This window comes from Galeopterus variegatus, unplaced genomic scaffold, assembly GCF_000696425.1.
Source record: "Galeopterus variegatus unplaced genomic scaffold, G_variegatus-3.0.2 Scaffold12661, whole genome shotgun sequence".
Taxonomy (NCBI): domain Eukaryota; kingdom Metazoa; phylum Chordata; class Mammalia; order Dermoptera; family Cynocephalidae; genus Galeopterus; species Galeopterus variegatus.
The window spans coordinates 1-6,321 of NW_007738772.1; the positions used below are offsets into that span (position 1 = coordinate 1).

The 6,321-nt window shown below is 39.9% G+C and overlaps 1 pseudogene; it reads right to left on the minus strand.

Moving 5' to 3' along the window:
- Positions 1 to 2,945: 2,945 nt before the first annotated feature.
- The window catches only part of LOC103581252, a 6,028-nt pseudogene continuing 2,652 nt past the window's right edge, over positions 2,946 to 6,321 (minus strand).

Sequence of the window (6,321 nt, forward strand, 5' to 3'; positions counted from 1 at the left end):
CCAAAAAAAAAAAAAAAAAAAAAAAAAAAAAACTTTCTGATTAGTGTAGGTGTATAGTATACATAAGTATATTATAAATACTATGTGGTTTATATATGTAAATATAATGATATTAAATATACTATGTGTAAAATATACTATATTTAGTATATAAATATAAATTTGAATAATCATAACCACATCTTTATAAACTCTGATATTTGATAAGACTATGTTTGATCTCTTTACTTAACTTATCGCTTATTGAATAATATGTCTATCTCTGAACTTGAAAATCAAACCATGGTATGATGATAGTAACCTGTACACATACTCATCATCCGGTATTTTGTATGCACTGTGGTAAGGGCCTTGTGTTACTGAATCTTCAAAACATAATGCAAAGCAGACATTATTATTTAAATATTTTAGAGAAATACCAAACTGATGTTCCAAATGGTTAAGAAACTTTACTCAGCTGGGAGCTGATGGAGCCACGATTCAACCTCGGGTCTTTGTGATCACAAGAACAAATGTTCTTTCCACTAGAACATGTTTTAATAGTGGTTGTCAGAGAACAAAGCCAATGGAGAGTCAGACATGATTTATAATTTGGCTCAGTAATTACTATATTCTTGGTGTGAACGTTTAATTCTTGCTCATCTTTCTAAAATCTCCAGTTTCTTCACATACAGCAGAAGTATTATTAATTTACTTAACATGGTGCTTGCATAGTAATCTTTGAAAAATAATTAAAGGGACTCAATGTTTGGTGTAAATTTCAAGAAATATTACGTTGTTTCACATTAAGATTATGCCATTTTCTTAAACAGATTATGTGATGAATAATAGTTTATACAGTGAAATAATGGGGGGGGGGACCCTTTAATGAATGAGGATAAAATGGTACAAACTGTGCTTTCAATATAGTGAAGGGAGTAGCTAAATACCCAGATTGTCAACTTCGCCAAAACTTGTTTTGTTTTGTCTTTTGCCTTATCATCATTCGTCTGTACAATAGTAGAAATTGAATTCAAAGGTAAAACAATTACAATGCAACAGTCTTTGGTAGTAGCTTTTTAAGTAAATCATGAAGTGGGTCCCAAATCCCCATTTCCTTTTACAATAATTTTTTATTAGCCTGTTTCAAGTACTGAAGTCTCCTGATTTAGGAGGCAGATATAAGAATAATAGTGAAAGTTTTTCAATCTGTATCAGTCGTGCCTTCTTCTAAGTAACAGACATGATAGAGGAATGGTACTTTGAAATTGTCCTTTCAAGCTGATTTGACTGTTGTCACTTTGTGAAGAATTAGCTGTCAGTGACTACTCCATGGAGATTTTTTTAAAACTATTTAGCTATGCTATGATAAATTTTGACTTTTTCCTGTACTTTGATATTTTGATATTTAGAAATTTTTATCTTTTATTTCATTAATATATAGTACATGTTTAAATATTCATGGATACATTTTGCATCAATTTGGAAGACAAACACATTTCCATAGACAAAAGAAAAATGTCTAAAGAAGTTTTCAAAATTGGATAACAACATGTTTTTCTTAAGTGGAAGACTAGGTCACTTAAAACCTATTTTTTAAAAATTATTTTCTATCTTAAAAGCTTTCTTATATATGTAGCACACTCATCAAAATATGTGAAAATAGCTTAAACAATAATTCAAATGGTTTCAATTTTTTTGATGACTTATTGTCATCATTATGGCTACAGTAAGTTGAAATCTAATAAAAATCTAATAAATCCCTTAGTGAATTAAAGCGGTGCTCTCAAAAAAACTTTACAGACTACTGTAGAATTTTTTACAGAGGATTGTATTTACTGTTCAAGAAAATTCCTGAAGAACAATTAGGCCCAGCCCCAATTATTATGAAGGGAAAGGAGGAATATCAAAATCTTTACCTTGGTGTCTAGAGGGTGAGGAGGAAATTTGAGAAAATAGAGAACTTGAGGAAGAAGGGTTTATTACTTGTTTATAAACTTCTATTTAGCATCATATTTTAGAAAATTAAATGATTTCAAAGCATGAGAGTGGAAAATATCTATTTTTTCTTCTTGAATTATACAGAAGCATGATTTTCAACTTGGGATAGGAAGGTTGGTACTACCTCCGCATATGTATATACATATATTTTTTCCCCAGGGCTTTGGGTAACAGTTTTCTTATTATATTTACTACAATCTAGAAAGAGAGATGATTTTAAAAAAACAGTAATCATACACGAATAACGTATGTAAAATTTGTAACTTGTATTAAAAACTAAATCTGAAACAGCAGGATTCAGATTATGATTTAAAGATAACACATTTATACTCTTTATATTTTATGATATATTTCCCTTTAGTTTGAGAAAATTATTTCTTACATTTATTTTGCACTATTTTCTAGAGGTCTGAGCTACCAAGACTTCTATTTCTACTTTTTGTTGCTGTGTTTTCTTTTTTCACAGGTGTAATCTTAAAGCGGGACTTTATTGGTGTATTTCGAAAAGTAGAACTGTAAAGGGAGAGGGTTGCACCTCTTGCTCTCCTCACAACCCCCTGGCAACCAAGAGAGACAGTAAAAAGTAGCATGTGCACTTTTCTTACACATCACACATATTGTCTGCAGAATCCAAAAAGAAAAGCCAAATAAGGCTTTGGTAGTGACAGGCATTAGAAATGGAGGTGGGGTAGAAAGAGAAAAGACAAATGTTTGTTCCCAAAATTACTTTTCTTACTTCTATCCCCTTGTTCCAAGAGCTCTCACCTCCCGGCACAGGGTCAGAGGCCAGGAGGGGTAAGTAACTTAGGAGGGAGGGTGCCTGGGTGTGGAATGCCCAGTACAGGATTGTGATCTGAGTCGTGGAGAGGTAGGAAAGGCTTTTCTGTGGCAATGAGGCCAAAGGATGGATTGGGAAAGCATTTGAGAAGGTGGTTCTGGGGCACAGATGACTCCTTTCCCTGTTCTTATGGGGTCACATGGGCATAATGCCAGGAATTGCTGAGCACACCTCCCAGGCTCCGGATCGGGGCCACAGCATCTGGCAACACATTGTATCTGTCATCCATATTCCTACAAACAATGTTCGGTTACTTTGCCCAGCTGGCACAGGGGCTTGCAGCCATTGTAGTTGCCAGGCCCAGGCCTTCCTGGGGCACTGTCCCTCTCCATTCACCTCAGCTGCCTGCCAGGTTGTGCCCCTATCCAGAGACATATCCACACAGAAAACAGCCCCGCCACCAACACTCCATGTATATCCCTTGACAGTCACCTCCCCTGATTCTACAGTCTCCCTATTCAGGGGCTTTCTCTGTGATGGCCAAGTTAACAGAAGTTTTCTGAATATTTGTAACTGAGTCAAAATCTATAGTGCCCCAGTCCACAGATGGAGAGAAGTCTTTGTAATCCCATGGTTACCAGTGGCAGTAAGTTTTCTCAGGCTCCACATACACTTTGCCCAGCCATTTGATATGACATCCACCATACCAGGAACTGTCACCCTCACAGGAAAGCCATGGTCACAAGGCAGAGGCTGCCCATTCAGCTCATGCACCACCATGGCTTCAGCTTCAGGGTCCATGGCTTGAGCCAGAGAGATGGATGGTCTGCTGGCAGTCCCAGTGGGATATGAGTCCAGTCCCTCAAAACAGATGTGGGCCTCAGTTTCACCACAGAGCTGGTGACCAGCCTGGCTTAACACATCACAGAGCCATGCCCCAGCCCAGCCAGGCTGATGGCCCTGGACCTCCACTTCTACTTCTTTGACGTGAGTCATCTCAGAGCATCAGATGGCGGCACACTTCAGAATGATTGTGATCTTGTGCATGTGGAACTCTGGGGACAAGGACAGCAACTGACCCCCAGGTGCACCTACTATGTATAGGCAATAGATGTCTGGGTCCAGGCAAATGGCTCTAAGTGAAGAAGATGGGGTTGGGTGTGATAGAGTTTTCCATCAGCAGCTCAGTGGGGGGTCTGCATTAAAGGGGTGCTGGCTGTTAAACTTCAGAGCTGGGTGACACATAAGATCATCAGCTTCAGTTGTCTCCAAGATCATTAGATGTCTCCAAGGCAGGAGGTGGCTTATCTTTGGGGATCAGTTCCCCAGTCTTATACAAAGCCAGTAACTCACACACGTGGGACTGCTTGTGAACAGCATAGAAGGCTCAGCAGGACTCTAGGGGACCCCCAGCTGCTAGCCTAGGTATATGCCCAAAAGTTCTGTGAGGGCAAAGACCTCACAGCCCAGAGTCATACAGATCCCAGTCACAGGGCTGTTGTGGGAACTCACTTCCTTCTTACTGTGTACAGGATAGTTCAAAAAGTTTGTGGGAAAATAGAATTAAAAGATAATGGGATTCTTTCCATTAACCTTTAAGTGCTCTCTTATGTGTGGTGACTTGGCAGCAGCCCTACTTGGATGGTCACAATTGGCCCACACTGCACTGAGACCTAGCAAGTTCCCCGCGGCTCTCCATCGCTAGAGCCAGAGTTATCACTGCTGAAGGTTGGTACGCTGGGAATGAAATGAACCATTGATAGAGCAGACCCCATAGGCAGAGCCTTGAGGGGGCTGGCCTGAGTCTGCAAGCATGCCCCAGCCCTTGGGACCACAGCTCTGTGTGGAAGCAGCAATGTGACTGTGTCAGTTCAGCATCAGCCCCACAGCTGTTTTATCCAGAACTCACCAGGGAGCGGAGCCAGCGTGTGACGTGGGGCAGGAGTAAAGAACTGCTGTCAACCCAGGGCCCCCCAGCCAGTGGCTGGCCACAGCTGCCTCCAAACTGCTGTGCTCCCTTCCTGGAGGCCTAGGCAGGTGGGGCACCATGAGGGCTTGGAGCTTGCACTAGCTGAGTTTTTGTTTCTCTCCTTACTAGACACCCATTGATTAGAGCTGATTATAGCAATGGTGGGTGAAGAATGGTACCCTCACTGATGTCTGGAACTGGACAGTGGAAGGGACAAGGACTCCAAAGTTTGGGCTGAGAGGTTGGACACTTTGAGACATTCCCACCCCACCACTACAGTGGGAGAGGGAGTGGGGGACTACCAAGACTTTTAAAATTAATTAATTGATTGATTGATTGATTGATTGATTGATTGATTTTCCTTTTTTGTGTGTGTGTGTCTTTTTCGTGACTGGTAAGGGGATTGCAACCCTTGGCTTGGTGTCGCCCACACTGCGCTCAGTCAGTAAGCACACCAGCCAGTCCTATATAGGATCCAAACCCACGGTGGGAGCATCGCTGTGCTCCCAGCGCCACACTCTCCTGAGTGCGCCAGGGGCCGGTCCTATTTTCCTTTTTAACTTGTGTTTTTCCTTGGTGATGTTATTATGTCTTTGTCTTCTATTACTTTTTTTTTTTTTTTATGCTTACTGCAATTCCTGACTAAATGGCAGTTTCTCCAATTGGTTGTGGTTTTATCTATTGTCTTTTCCAGGCCCACAGGGTGACTTTGTCTCAATTGATGCTGGGAGTTTTGGTGCACTTCCAGTATCTAAATGAAAATTAGGTGTACATACATATACACACACACTGTCATCTCCAAACAAGATTCACACATCTCTATAGGCCACCATTGCCTCTAGCTTTGAGCTTTCTAGTATCCTCACAAAAAGGTACTGTGAGTTGGCCTGTAGTGACACTCTTCAATGAGGGTCGACTTCACCATATTTAGTAAAATTTCCTCATATTGTCATATGTAGCTTAGTAGGGATTATGGTCTTTCTATATTTTCCTTTTTAGTCTTCATATTTTTGTTCAGTTTCTAGAAAGTAATTCAGAATGTTATTTTATTTTTATTCTCATACTTTTTGATCTTTGAGAAGTACTTAATCTTGGAAAGGATTTGAACATAAAATTTCTTTCATTATATATATATTTTTTTGGCAGCTGGCTGGTAACGTGATCCAAACCCTTGACCTTGGTGTTGTAACGCTGTGATCTAACCAACTGAGCTAACCAGCCAGCCCTCTATCATTATAATTTATCTGTGTGTTAGAAATTATAAAATCAGCCATTCTATAAAAGGAATCTTATTACAAAAACAAAATAAGTATTTAAGAAAGGGTAAATATCAATATTACCATGAATTAGGTTGCCATTCATTTTCTACTTACCCGAAGGTAGCCCTGATCTGGTTGGCCTCTTGGTGAATTTTAGGATCTTTAGTGCTGAAAAAGGCAAGGGACACACTTGTCTTACTTTGTATTTTACTCAGAGTTAATTTCATATAGAGTTGCACAGGTGTGTGTGTGTGTGTGTGTGTGTGTGTGTGTGTGTGTATCTGAGAAATAAAAGAGTTAAGAGGAGTGACTTCATTTTTCGCTATGGTCATTCC